Source organism: Podarcis gaigeae (assembly GCF_964106915.1).
Source record: "Podarcis gaigeae genome assembly, chromosome: 13".
Taxonomy (NCBI): domain Eukaryota; kingdom Metazoa; phylum Chordata; class Lepidosauria; order Squamata; family Lacertidae; genus Podarcis; species Podarcis gaigeae.
Genome location: NC_139689.1, coordinates 39,352,862 through 39,368,095, shown reverse-complemented (window position 1 = coordinate 39,368,095; position 15,234 = coordinate 39,352,862).

Sequence of the window (15,234 nt, the reverse complement as noted above, 5' to 3'; positions counted from 1 at the left end):
TGCTTGCAAAGGGCTTACATTTCATAGGTGTAATGGTGGCACCTGAACACAGGGTGATGCCAAAGGTTTGCAATGCTGGCATGAAATCGTTGCCGTTCTCTTCTACTCCAGCTACAAGGGACCAGGGGAAGTCTATGCCATTTGAAACGGAGGACCTAACCACAGCTGATGTTATTTTTCCTCCTAGAATAATCAGAGGTGGACTAATAATAATGGAGATCACAAAAGAGGAGGGGGGCAGGTTAACCCTTTCCTCATCTGCTGCACTCCTGGGAAAATTTTGTTCAGTTATTTGCAATGGGATGGGAAGGAGGGGTGGAATCCCCTGTTGGTGTCAGTTGGGCTTTTCTGTCTAATATGCATGCTGCTTCAGAGCACAGGATTCCCCCCACAAATACAGCAGAAGAGGAACGGGGAAGCAATTCCTTCGCATGCAGAAAGTCACAGGTTCGATCCTCGGCGTCTCTGGGTAGGACTGAGTCGGTCCCTGGTCTGAAACCCTAGAGAGCGGCTGTCAGTCAAGCATCAAAAGGCTGGTTCCCTCTGTGTTTTTGTATATCTGACATTGAGTGGCATTGCTCCCACTTTTCCTTAGGATGTCCCTATTTTCACCAGAGAAATGTTGGCGCGTATGGAGTTAGGTGACCACCCTGAGCCAAGGAGATAAGTAATTACACAACCTTTAGAAGACATCTGAAGGCAGTCCTGTATAGTGGAGGTTTTTATGTTTAAGTTTTTATGTTTTTATATATGTTGGAAACCACCCAGAATGGCTGGGGCAACCAGTCAAATGGGCAGGGAATAATAATAATAATAATAATAATAATAATAATAATAATATGATACGGAAGGGGGGGCATGTCTTCTTCAACTTCTTCTTCACTACAATATATCCATTTATTTCCAATTGTCAATGTCAAAAGGGACTAAAATCTATAAAATTCATAGAAAATCAACGTGCCAATTTGCTCAATTTCTCTAGGACTCCATGACACTTCCCCTGTCCTCCATAATCCCTCAAGCAAGGGATGTCAAATCACTCTGCCAAGCCTTTCCTCCGGGCAATGCCAGGTGGCAGACTATGCGTACATGGACCATTGTCTTCTCATCACCGGTACTCAGGATGTGCTTATCTGCGCATATCTCCAGCTCTGCATATTCCTCCCTCCCTTCTCCATATGTTAATCCTGTGTAACCCAACCTCTTCTTAAAGTATTCATGATGTAACTGGGATGTGTTTTGCACTGTATTCTGGGACATGGAGCGAAGTTTCAAAAGTTCATGTCACCCCTTTCTCGCTGTTCAATCTCACCTTGAACCTGTTGCGCAATAAACTTGGATCTTCTGCAGCTTGTTCCTGTCTCCGGCTGAGCTCATTTTCCTCCGCAGGGACCCACGGACTTAGTCCGATGAGCTGGGTGGCAGAGCAGCCTCGCACCCAGATTTTACCATAACAAATAGGATAAAGGTAAAGGGACCCCTGACCATTAGGTCAAGTTGTGACCGACTCTGGGGTTGCGGCGCTCATCTCGCTTTATTGGCCAAGGAAGCCGGCGTACAGCTTCCGGGTCATGTGGCCAGCATGACTAAGCCGCTTCTGGCGAACCAGAGCAGTGCACGGAAACGCTGTTTACCTTCCCACCGGAGCGGTACCTATTTATCTACTTGCACTGGCGTGCTTTCGAACTGCTAGGTGGGCAGGAGCTGGGACCGAACAACGGGAGCTCACCTCGTCACTGGGATTCGAACCGCCAACCTTTTGATCAGCAAGTCCTAGGCTCTGTGGTTTAACCCACAGCGCCACCCGTGTCCCCTAATAATAGGATAGGGCATCCCTATTTTCATCGGAGAAATATTGCAGAGTATTCACTTGGGTCCTGCTTGTGGTCTTCCCATAGGTATCTGGCTGGCCATTGGATGGGGTATAAATAATAAAATCATCATCATCATCATCATTCTTATAGGATAGGATGTCCCTATGTTCATCAGAGAAATGTTGGAGGGGATGCTCATGCACCATCACTGAAGAAGAAGAAGAAGAAGAAGAAGAAGAAGAAGAAGAAGAAGAAGAAGAGGGGGAAGGAGAAGGAGAAAAGTTTGGATTTGATATCCCGCTTTATCACTACCCTAAGGAGTCTCAAAGCGGCTAACAATCTCCTTTTCCCTTCCTCCCCGACAACAAACACTCTGTGGGGTGAGTGGGGCTGAGAGACTTCAGAGAAGTGTGACTAGCCCAAAGTCACCCAGCAGCTGCATGTGGAGGAGCGGGGATGCGAACCCGGTTCCCCAGATGACGAATCTACTGCTCTTAACCACTGACAAGTATCCACTCACTCGCTCACCCAAGCTGCAACCTTAGACACCAGGGATAGGGAGCTTGTGACTCTCTAGGGGCTGTTGTACTCCAACATGGGACGCAGGTGGCATTGTGGTCTAAACCACTGACCCTCTTGGGTTTGCCGACTGGAAGGTTGGCGGTTTGAATCCCTGCAACGGGGTGAGTTCCCGTTGCTCTGTCCCAGCTCCTGCCAACCTAGCAATTCAAAAGCACACCAGCGCAAGTAGATAAATAGGTACTGCTGCAGCAGGAAGGCAAACAGCGTTTCTGCGTGTTCTGGTTTCCGTCACGGTGTCCTGTTGTGCCAGAAGCGGTTTAGTCATGCTGGTCTCATGACCCGGAAAGCTGTTTGTAGACAAATGCCGGCTCCCTCGGCCTGAAAGCGAGATGAGCGCCACAACCCCATAATCACCTTTGACTGGATTTAACCGTTCAGGGGTCCTTTACCTCTTACCTTTACCTTTTATACTCCAACTCCCATTGGCCCCAGCCAACTTAGCCAATGGTCAGGGATGATGAGAGTTGTAGTCCAGTGTCTTTTGCCAAGTCACAGGTCCCCCTCGAATCCTATATGCACTGACCTGGGAGTATGCCCCATGCGATACAATGGGGCTTCCCTCTAAGCAGGTCCTCTCCGAGATCCACAGAGGCCACAGATCAACTTCTAGCTTTTGAGGCCCTTAGCCATGGCAAAAATTAAAAATTGCTACTCGAGCAAACAAAATAAATGCACCAGAAAGAGAGAGTAAGTGGTTTGCTTATATAATCAGCTTGGAAGACATGTTCATCACAGTCTAATCTTGTGCCCTCAGAACAGATAAGTTTTTATTAATATTTATGAAGGTTTTAAATGCTCTTGTAGGACAAAATCTATATCGGTTCACAAAGGAATGATGTGTTTCGCCAAATCACACCGCTCCCTTGCTGAAATTTGCAGCTCCAAGCTGAAAAAACAAGTTGTGAAGCTTATCAGTTTTGAGGGCCGCCTTTGAGCTTGAGGGCCCTGGGGAAAAGGGGCCCTCCAGAGGCCCCCTCTGATCGGCCCTGCTTCTGATAAGAGAGATGCACAGGATTGGGCTAGCAGTTCCTTAACTGCAACAGACCCAGGGGAAGGAGCAAGACTCTGAAGAACGGTGCTCGCAAAGCAGATGAGAAGATTTTTTAACAAGGCAACCCCAAGAGGCATAAAAAAACCCTAAGGATAATGAGGAGCATTGAATTGCCAGGGACAGGTATCTGAAAAATAGGCCCCCTGGGATCTATAAAGCTGTGTCTGCACCACATTAAAGGTGCAGGGTGATTCCCATTCTGTGCCAGAGCAGTACCTGCATCAGCTGTTCAGCCCTGTATCATACTTCTTAAAGGAAGGTCCCCAATCCAATTCCTGACATCTATGTTTAAGGCCGGGTAAGGGACCCCTGCCTCAAACCCCCAGAACCACAGTACCATGCAGATCTGCTTCAAGATGCCAAGGGGTGTGCGGGGAGACACCGAACCTGGGATTTTTTTGCATGCAAGGCATGCGCTCGGCTGCTGAGCTATAATCCTCTCTTAAGTGCTCCTGTCAGCACTTCCCTTGAAAAAGCATGGATCCCATGGCCAGACTAGACTTGGCGTTAAAATGCATATTTGCATTTCATGAACACGTTCTAAAAAAAAATGTAAAGGATGTTAGCTGTGGGGGGTGGGCAAAGAAGGGGGGTAGTCATTAGGATCAGTGTTGCATATCCTCCAATATTTATCCAATAATAATAATAATACCCCAGTCATCTGACTGGGTTGCCCCAGCCACTCTGGGCTGCTTCCAACATATGTAAAAACATAATAAAACGTTAAACATTACAAAACTTCCTCATACAGGGCTGCCTTCAGATGTCTTCTGAAGGTTGTCTAGTTACTTATCTCCTTGGCTCGGAGGTCACATAACTCCATAAAAGGTTAAGGGACCCCTGAACACTAGGTCCATTCGTGGCCAACTCTGGGGTTGCGGTGCTCATCTCGCTTTATTGGCCGAGGGAGCTGGCGTACAGCTTCCGGGTCATGTGGCCAGCATGACTAAGCCGCTTCTGGCAAACGCCGTTTACCTTACCGCCAGAACGGTACCTATTTATCTACTTGCACTTTGACGTGCTTTCGAACTGCTAGGTTGGCAGGAGCAGGGACCAAGCAATGGGAGCTCACCCCATCGTGGGGATTCGAACCGCCGACCTTCTGATCGGCAAGTCCTAGACTCTGTGGTTTAACACACAGCACCACCCGCGTCCCTACATAACTCCATACCTGCCAGCATTTCTCTAATGAAAATAGGGGTGCCCTAAGGAAAAGCGAGACATTCTGGGATCAAATCAGAAATCAGGACGTCTTCTGTAAATATGCGACTGTCCCTGGGAAATACGTAGGGACACTTAGAAGTTCTGCAGCCACTGAGGCTTATTTTGGAATGGTTGATAACGCATTTTAAGCACAGTTGTGTTTTACAAGCACATCTTGATCCAGAAAACTGTGAAGCTCTTGGCTTTGAAAAAGGCCCAGGACAGGCCGTAGTGGCATAAAAAATTGTTCAGCCTTCACCAGCTTCGTGCATTCCAGATGTGGTTGGACCACAGCTCCCATTGGCTGAAATCCAGCATGGCCAACGGTCAGGGAAGATGGGAGAGAGAGGAGGTATTGGTCATTGCTATGAGAACTGGGGTATTATAAGCATGTTCCCATTTGCAGCCTGGGCGAGCAAGTGAGTGGATGCATGTGGTTCCCAGTGCGTTTCCAAGCACAATTCAAAGTATTGCTGCTGACCTTTAAAGCCCTGAACAGCCATGGTCCTGTATACCTGAAGGATCATCTCCACCCCCATCATTCAGCCCGGATACTGAGGTCCAGTGCCAAGGGCCTTCTGGCAGTTTCTTTACTGCGAGAAGCCAAGTTACAGGGAACCAGGTAGAGGGCCTTCTCGGTGGTGGCGCCCGCCCTGTGGAACGCCCTCCCATCAGATGTCAAGGAAATAAACAACTGTCTGACTTTTAGAAGACATCTGAAGGCAGCCCCATTTAGGGAAGTTTTTAATATTTTATGTTTTATTCTGTTTTTAGTCTTCTGTTGGGAGCTGCCCAGAATGGCTGGGGAAACCCAGCCAGATGGGCGAGGTATAAATATTATTATTATTATTATTATTATTATTATTATTATTATTATTATCATCATCATCATCATCATCATCATCATCATTATTACCTGCAAAGTGTTTGCAGGTGCCTGAACTGGTTTTGTTGTCTTCTGCAGCAATGCATCTGGGAGTTGCTTCCTCCTAGCCTGTCCTGCCTGCCCTTGATCCTTCCGCCACCAGGGGGAGTTCTAGTCTCCCTTCTTGCTCCCAGCCCATGCCCACCACAACTGTCTCCAGATGTTGCCCAGTATTCCCACAGCACCGCTGGAGGGGAGGCCAGAGGACAAGCAGGTGCTGCTCAGAGAGCCAGCCTCCCTTGCCCTGGCTGGGGGCTCCTCAAAGATGCTAATTGTCTTTTCCTGGCCTCATGAAACCATGATCTCATCAGCTTAAACAGGCAGAAAACAACAAACAGATGGAGTTTTCTGGAGGTGCTGCTGTGCTTACCAGAGCAGTCACTTTGCTCCAAATGTTCAAATTGCAGGTTTGGAAGGGGCAGCAAAAGGCTGCTGAATGATTTTAACTTCCTGCACCGAGGCGGGCTCTATCTAGCCCTCAAATCCTTCTCTCTGATTAAGCTATACAGTGGTACCTCGTGTTAAGTACTTAATTCATTCTGGAGGTCCGTTCTTAACCAGAAACTGTTCTTAACCTGAAGCACAACTTTAGCTAATGGGGCCTCCTGCTGCCGCCGCGCAGCCAGAGCACGATTTCTGTTCTCATCCTGAAGCAAAGTTCTTAACCCGAGGTACTATTTCTGGGTTAGTGGAGTCTGTAACCTGAAGCGTATGTAACCTGAGGTACCACTGTATAGACACAGGCTTAAAAGCTATAGGCAGCAAAGTAATACTGGCGTGATTGCGCCTTTAGCGAACATGACATGCACATGAATAGGGAACTCCTTGTCCCAAAAGGTTCTTCTCATCATCATCCCTCTCTGATAGAGGGGTTTTTTTGTGCCTGATGAAAACTACTTTATTTCACTTTTCATGTGGACCTGAGTGACTCCTACTGTTACTTTTGCTGCCACCTCAGTTTTCCATTAATTCAACATTTTCTTCAGCCTTTTAAAATTGATTTTGCAGACCCTCCAAGTGTCCCTGTTTCCAAAGGACAGTCCCGGATTTACAGAAGCCGTCTTGGTTTCTGATTTAATCCCATAATGTCCCGTTTTTCCTTAGGTCATCTCTATTTTCATCGGAGAAATATTGGAGTGTATGAAGTTACCTGACCCCCAAGCCAAGGAGATAAGTAACTAGACAACCTTTAGAAGACATTGAAGGCAGGTTTTTTTAAAAAAAAGTTTAATGCTTTATTATGTTTTATATATGTTGGAAGCAGCCCAGAGTGGCTGGGATAACCCAGTCAGACGGGCAGGGTAGAAATAATAAAATTATGACTATTTTCTTTGGAGAAATGTTGGATCGTATGGTTACTGCTAGAAATCCTAGGGGCCCAAAGGTGGGAGATACTGATATTTAAAAGGGGTGGGGGAATACCCAAAACCTTTTTAGGGGGGTTGTTTTTGTTTCAGATAAAACCTTCAAAGGTTGCATAGCCCTCATGGCTATGCAGTAACACAAATAGTTTCTCTTCTTACTGTTTCACTGGAGACATGAAGTGAAAGGCTGAGGGAGAGAGGGACCGGTCTGAGGTTGTGCCTGAGCAAGAATTGGAACTTTGGTGTCCTACATCGTTTGACGCTTTCTTCAGTAAACTGCAATAAAAAGGTAAAGGGACCCCTGACCATTAGGTCCAGTTGTGGCCTATTCTGCGGTTGTGGCACTCATCTTGCTTTATTGGCCAAGGGAGCCGGCGTACAGCTTCTGGGTCATGTGGCGAGCATGACCAAGCCGCTTCTGGCGAACCAGAGCAGCGCACAGAAATGCCGTTTACCTTCCCGCCGGAGCAGTATCTATTTATCTACTTGCACTTTGGCGTGCTTTCAAACTGCTAGGTTGGCAGGAGCAGGGACCGAGCAACGGGAGCTCACCCCATCATGGGGATTCAAACCACCGACCTTCTGATCGGCAAGTCCTAGGCTCTGTGGCTTAACCCACAGCGCCACCACAGTAGCTCCCTGTAAATGAAAAATGGAAAGCCTCATCCTAAAGTTCTGCCTAAGGCAGTGGTGGGCAATGAGATTGCAGAAGGGCTCAAAGAGTCATCAGGAAAGCATCACGTGATGAGCTCTGCAGTCTAGTTGACTCTTTCACTGGGACTCAGCTACATTAGTAAAGAAAAAGCGTTTTATATGCATTATAACACTGTGACACCAGACGGCGCTGTGGAGTCCTGTCTTTCGCCAACGTGATTTCCCATAATAAAGCTTACAATGCGTTTTCCTGAAATGCTTTTTGAATGTGTCTAGATCCAGCCCTGGTTGCAATTGGGTTAGTTCTTTGGCGATCACTCGTAGCCGAGTAAGATTGTCTTCCATAAACACGGTTTTAACAGTGAGTCCAAAAGTGACTGTGGAGGCCAATTCTGGATTCACACATCTTTCCACAGTGGGGACATTAGTTTCTGGGCGGGAGTTGATCACGGTGAGGGTTTGCCAAGCGTGCCTTCCTCTTAGCACATTTCTGCCTTGTGTCCTGAGTTTGAGTGTCTTCAAAGCCCGTGATGCCTTTGGTAAAGGCTGTTCTCCATTTGGAGCACTTGCAGGCTAGTGTTTCCCAATTGTTGGTATTTATACTGCATTTTTTAAAATTTGCCTTAAGACCCTTGATGGGTCCCCATCTCTAGAAAGGCAAGCGGGGTTTTCTCTGCAAATCCTTCACACTCAGCTTTCCCAGCCCTCAGTCTCCTTATTTCCTGACAGCACGCAACCCTTTGTAATTCACCTGTGTAAATTTCCTTTGGAGGAAGAATGCGTTTCACTTCCTTTGCACCAACTGGACTGTTTAACAACATTCCGGGACTGACCTTCCCTCTTGCCAGTTGAGATGCTCTGAAGCTTTTTTTCCATAGCATTCCTGCATCACAGCCGCTGGGGCTCATAAATGTGTCCGTTTCTGTCTCCTGGGCTAATTCCAAACTAGGTGTTTACTCTGGAACTGACAGATTTTTCTCCACTCACTTTTATTCCACGGCATTTTCATGTTGCCATCTTTATCCATTCGTTATGTTCCTAAGTATATCTGCTTCTTTGGAGAGTTCCCCAAATGTGACTTTTTGTTTTGTTTTGTTCTGGGCAGAACAAAGCAGCAGCACATTATCGGCAGATCTACATCATCTTGATGCTGCTCTTCTTCGTTTTTGAGGAAGTTTCTGTGGTAGCCACATTTCAGGCCCTGTCGCTACACCTCTGCATTTTGGTGCACCTTGGCTTTTATTTTCCATTCTAGCAGTGTGTTATTTCCCTTCCTTTTTCTACCTCTCAAAACAAAAACAAAAAAAAACCTCCCATTTTCCAACTGTGCACCGAAATGCCTTTTCACCTATATTTTAAATAAATTGTTTTTTTTTTTAAAAAAAAAAAGTGCAATCACGCTGAATTGCATGATTGCAGGTTAGTTTAATTCATTTGCAAAACAGCAGACTGTTGGGGAACGTATGCGCCCAGCCCTTGGCAAATTGCTTCCAGCCTTTTGCAAAGAAATGAGCCAGACCTACGATCATCCACAAATCCGTACTATTGTGAAGATATTTTAACGTTTTAAAAATAAGTAAGTAAATAAAAAGAAATGTGGGCAACACCCATTTTAGCACTGTTTCATTTTAATTTTTTAAAAAAATGATTTTAAAAGATAAGCATGACATTTTTATCAGGTACATTGCCCTTCTCCGATCATATGGATCTGCTATGCTCACTGGTGTGGTTGAAACAGTGGGATGCTCACACACACCCAAAGAGCCCTACCCACCAATTTATGGAAAGCCAGTTGCAATTTTGCATGTAACTTACAATGCAGAGCATGGTTAGGGTTGCCCCTGGTTTGGAAGCTCCTCCGGTTGCTAATGTAGTACAGTGGTACCTCAGGTTACAGATTACAGACACTTCAGTTTACAGACTCCGCTGACCCAGAAGTAGTACCTCGGGTTAAGAACTTTACCTCAGGATGAGAACAGAAATAGTGCGCCGGCGGCGCGGTGGCAGTGAGAGGCCCCATTAGCTAAAGTGGTGCCTCAGGTTAAGAACGGACCTCTGGAATGAATTAAGTATGTAACCAGAGGTATCACTGTCAGGGGCGTAGGAAGTGGGGGGCAGAGGGGGTGGGCCGCCCCGGGTGCCACTCTGGGGGGGGGGTGACAAGATGGCCCCTGCCTCCCCCCAGTTGTAGAGCGGCCGAGGGCACGTGCAGTCCGTATGGGATGCCGCACAGGCGCACTCCGTACGGATTGCCCTGCCCTGGGTGCCAGAGAGGATTCCTCCGCCACTAACCACTGTACGCTGCTGCTAGAGTCCTTTATCCTGTGTATACTAATGGAAAACCTGTTCTCCCAGTGTGGATCCTTATGTAGCCAAAACAGCACCGCCCACACACAAGAAGGAGGCTGCAAAAGTTCAAAAGCTAGTTAAGGTGAGGATGAGAAAGGGGACGGCCTAATCCATGGGTAGGCAAACTAAGGCCTGGGGGCCGGATCTGGCCCAATCGCCTTCTAAATCTGGCCTGCGGACAATCCGGGAATCAGTGTGTTTTTACATGAGTAGAATGTGTGCTTTTATTTAAAATGCATCTCTGGGTTATTTATGTGGCATAGGAATTCGTTCATATTTTTTTTCCTTCAAAATATAGTCCGCCCCCCCAAGGTCTGAGGGGCAGTGGCTGGCCCCCTGCTGGAAACGTTTGCTGACCACTGGCAAGGAAGGCTGACTATGCAGGATGTGGAATGACAGAAAACTGCATGTGTTCAATGGAGTACACTGGGAAAGGGCATGGCTTGCTGGCTGGAACCCTAAATAGGAGCACTTCACCCAGTATCCTTTTGTTGCTGCTTCTGCGCAAGTGCACATGTATATTTGTATATGCACACACATTTATCTGTTCCAGTGACCAATGAAACAATCTTTATTCATTGTATAGGCCAGGTGTTTATATTCTGCCTCTCTCATTGCCCCACCTTCGTCCTCCAAAGGCATCATGGGCTTTGAAGACATTCGAACTCAGGAAGCAAAGGAGAAACGTGCTAAGAGGAAGGCACGCTTGGCAAACCCTCACTGTGATCAGTGGCGTAGCGTGGGGGGTGCAGGGGGGCCGGCAGCACCAGGCGCAACATCGGGGGGGCACTCGCACTCGCAGCTCTCTGCCCCTACCTGGCTCCACGGGTTAGGGGTCGCAAATTACTTGCCTTGCCCCGGGTGCTGACAACCCACGCTACGCCACTGACCGTGATCAAATCCCGCCCGGAAACCTATGTCCCCACTGTGGAAGGACGTGTGGACCCAGAATTGGCCTCCACAGTCACTTACGGACTCACTGTTTATGGAAGACAATCTTACTCAGCTATGAGCAATCGCCAAAGAGAACACTCTTTGTAATGTATTCCTAAGTTTATCCTTTTTTGCAGCTGTTACTCTGTCTCTGCACTGACAGGAGGTTGTTTTCGCAGCTCGGTGTCATCTCTGCATCTCTTCTCCCCTTTTGCTTTCTCCATCCTTGGAGAATACGAGAGAGCCTCTGTCTCGTTTGGTCATGGTGGTTTCCCAGCTGTTTCATCTGAGCAGCAGGCTCATTCACAGAGAGCCACCTTGGCCAGGCAGATGGTGTCATGGCCTCCAATCTGCGTGTCTTTCTTCGGTTCAAAATCCCTGCTCAGCTGTGGAACTTGCTGGACAGTCTTGCACGAACCGCTCAGCCTTCCTTCCACCATTTTTGTTCAGGACAGACAAAGAATTTGTAGACTATGCCCACCCAGGGTAGCAACCCTGAGATTCTTTTCATAATGACTTATCCCAGGGGACTCAGAGTTTCCCATCATCTGTTCAGCTAACTTCAACAGCTGAGGCTGCACACACACCAATTCATTTAAAGCGCATTTCTGCACCCACTAAAAAAAAAAAAAAATCTTGTTATGGGTTTACCTCAGTGAAGGGTAAACTAGACTTGCCAGAATCTTTGGAGTGGTAGTGGATGTGTTTTATAGATTTGGAGGGACACCACACACCCCAAAAAATTAAAACCTAGAAATTGGTAACCTAGAAAGAGGTTGATGGTCCATCCAAGAGGAATCCTTTGGCCACATTTATACCATGTATTTAAAGCAGATTAAACCACATGACTTTCCCCAAAGAAACCTGGGAACTGTAGTTTGATAATGGTGCTGGGGAGTGTAGCTCTGTGAGGGGTAAACTACTGTTCCCATGGATTTGGTTTTTTTTGGGGGGGGGGAGTCCAATGCTTTCAATGTATGGTGTGGATGTGACCTATCTTTACACACAACGGTGCAGTTAACTGCTCAGAGTAGGATGAAACTACCGTATCCCTAAAAGGTAAAGGTAAAGGACCCCTGACAGTTAAGTCCAGTCGCAAACGACTCTGGGGTTGCAGCGTTCATCTCGCTTTACCTGCAGACAGTTTTTCTGGGTCATGTAGCCAGCATGACTAAGCCGCTTCTGGTGAAACCAAAGTAGTGCACGGAAATGCCATTTACCTTCCCACTGGAGCGGTACCTATTTATCTACTTGCACTGGCATGCTTTCGAACTGCTAGGTTGGCAGGAGCAGGGACTGAGCAACGGGAGCTCACCCTGTCGCGGGGATTTAAACCGCTGACCTTCCAATCAGCAAGACCTAGGCTCAGAGCCACCCGTGTCCCTACAGTATCCCTACAGTTTAATAATTTTAGACACTGGATTTAATGGTGTTATGGAACATCCTCTTTCGATGGCAATGTGCATTACTTCATTTCAAATTTCCAATCTTAAATTCTGCTCATCACACTTCTGCAGCAAATTCTTTTTTTAAAAAAAATCATATCCTTGTGAAAATTCATATTTTAATGCAAATTCTTCAAATAAACTCATTTTTTCACTAGCATACAGTATTTGCAAGCAGTTTCCCCTGATTTAATGCTATTATGTATGTTTTCACCAATATTTCATCGAATCTTAGAGTTGGAAGGGACCTCAAGGGTCATCAAGTCCAACCCCCTGCAAGGCAGGAATCTCAAAATGTTGTCCAGTTTGAAACCATACCACACCCTGTTTAGCTTTTCAAATGCATATTCATTCCTATGCACAATTTCCCCCAATCTATGCATTTTTGTAAACATTGTTCAGTTGGAGAAGTGCCTCACAAACATTGAGATATGTGCAAATTCTGAAGGATAGCTGCGTTTCAGTTTGCATATTGTTCGGGGACAGGCAGATTTGGTAGGTTCCCCCTCTGAAAGCAAAGTGAATCAAATTCCTCCCCCATCCCTAGCTGGGCTTCTGCCTTGAAAGTTCTACCCTGACAGCATCACCACCACCCTGGCCTCTCATCTTGCACGGCTACATACATCCCCTTCCCCACCTGCACCTTCAAACCTTCCCATGCATCAAGCCCCACAAAAATGTATTTGAAAAAGACTCTCCTCCCTGGAAGAGAGGGAAGTGGTTGTGGGCGGGAGCCCGAGCTCCACCTCCTGGCCGGGGGCCGTAGCCCCCGCCCCTCCTCACCTGGCTGGTGCCCACGCCCACCGGAGGCAGCCAACCAGGTGTCTCCAGGGGGCGTGTTTAGCAGCTTAATGCTGCGGGGCCAGCTCCGCCTCCTCCTCAGTCGTCGTCGTCCCGCAGCGAGTCACCCACCCTCCACTCCCATTTAGCTCAGGGTCTAGGTTTTTGGCCTTGCTATGGACCTTAGGTTGGTCGCCCCGGTTGTCTGGGGGGCCTGGTAGGAATTTTTCCATTTGGCATTAGGCTTTTTGGTTTTTTCACCTACCTCGTAGCAATCGTCACAACTTTTGTGGTATTGGTGGGTAGGTTAGGCATTGGATTCATGTGTGTCAAGGGCTAGGTGTGGCCATCACCTATGCTATCTATCGTGGGTTATTCCGTTAAAGGAATCTGGCGGTCGTGTATTCCGTCCGATGCCTGCTTGGCGGGAGGCCATGGCACAACCCTCAGTGACATCAGGGGGTGAGCCTATAGTTGTATTAGCATCAACAGGCTCCACCTACTGTTGAATAAACCCACCTCCTATAGTCATCCAATGCCTAAGCCAATACCTTTTCACTGCTGTAATCAATAAAGTTGTGGCCTTTTCTTGCCCATTAACCTTATATCGCGTGTCCTTGTGTGTTTATTTCACATATCAGGGGTCGGGCCCTCGATCCACAACATGGTGTTGTTAGCCATACATGCAGCCACGCACCCAAACTCATTGCCACACACATTGCCATACACTCTAGGACATCACGCTCACATTGGCAAATGCATGCACTAATCAAAGCACATGTGCAGATGGTCTTTTATTTATTCATTTAAATTTGTATGCTGTCCTGTTCTAGGCCCTTATGCCGAGTGAGAGCATGATGTTAAAAAAGAGTATTTTTTTTAAAGTGTGCATTGCAGTGCTAAGCATGTTCACTCGTAAATCTTCAAATGTTTGCCATTCTTGAGTTTTATTTTTTGAATTTCGAGCATTTCAGAAAGTCCCATGAAAACAAACGTGTCCTCAATGAGTTCAATGTTCTCGTTTCCTACTAATGTTACATTCAGACAACCTTCACCATTTATCCTGATGGGTTTTTGGGGAAGGGGTGCGCCCAAAGACTACAGGGAAGTTATGTGACATTGGCTGTTTACTGGGCATACATTCTGATTTGTTTGAGATTGTGGTGTAATGGTTAAGAGTGGTGGACTCGTAATCTGGTGAACCGGGTTCGATTCGCCTCTCCCCCACATGCAGCTGCTGGGTGACCTTGGGCCAGTCACACTTCTTTGAAGTCTCTCAGCCCCACTCACCTCACAGAGTGTTTGTTGTGAGGGAGGAAGGGAAAGGAGAATGTTAGCCGCTTTGAGACTCCTTCGGGTAGTGATAAAGCAGGATATCAAATCCAAAACCAAACTCTATATGACATTGCCTCCAGCAATAGTTATCCCACACCACCTGCTGCCCTTCCCTGCCACTTTCCTTTCAGCAAAAAGCCAATTTCCAAGCGGTTGCTGTATGTGCGGAAGTTCGTTTGTTGTGCAGGAGTGCCAAATCCAATTTCGCTGCACAACCTGAAGTCGCCGGCATTTGCTTGAATCCCACCCGTGCAAAGCAGTGACAGCCTGGAAGGGTCCTAAGCGTGCTTCAAGACTGCGGCAGCCTATGAAACGTGACACCATAAACTGGCCTGCAGGAAAAATAATAACAAAGCCTTTAAATGTCTCAATCCCTTAATTAATATTTATTGCGTGCAGTCAGCATGAATAACTGCCAGCAGCCAGGCATTCTCATATACAACTGTAATTTAATCTCCAAGGTGCAGAAACACACATCTTCCTTAATGCGCACAACCCCCCCAAAAAGCAGATAACATTAAAAAAATTCCCCTATGTGAATCTCAGCCTACCTTGCATGCGCTTTTTTTCTGCACATGCAAAGGTGCTTCTCTACAGCCCCTTTCAGTCGCAATTCTCCAAGACGCACCTCTCCTGAAACGTTGGGGAGGATATCTAGAATACACAGCCCCCCTCGTGCACAAGGAAAGAAAAACACTATACATATGCCTGTGACTTCACTCTACTCATATGTGCAGGGGCGCCCAGAAATACGAGCAAGTCATACGTGCTCATGCAAATCAGAGATCTGCACATGCAT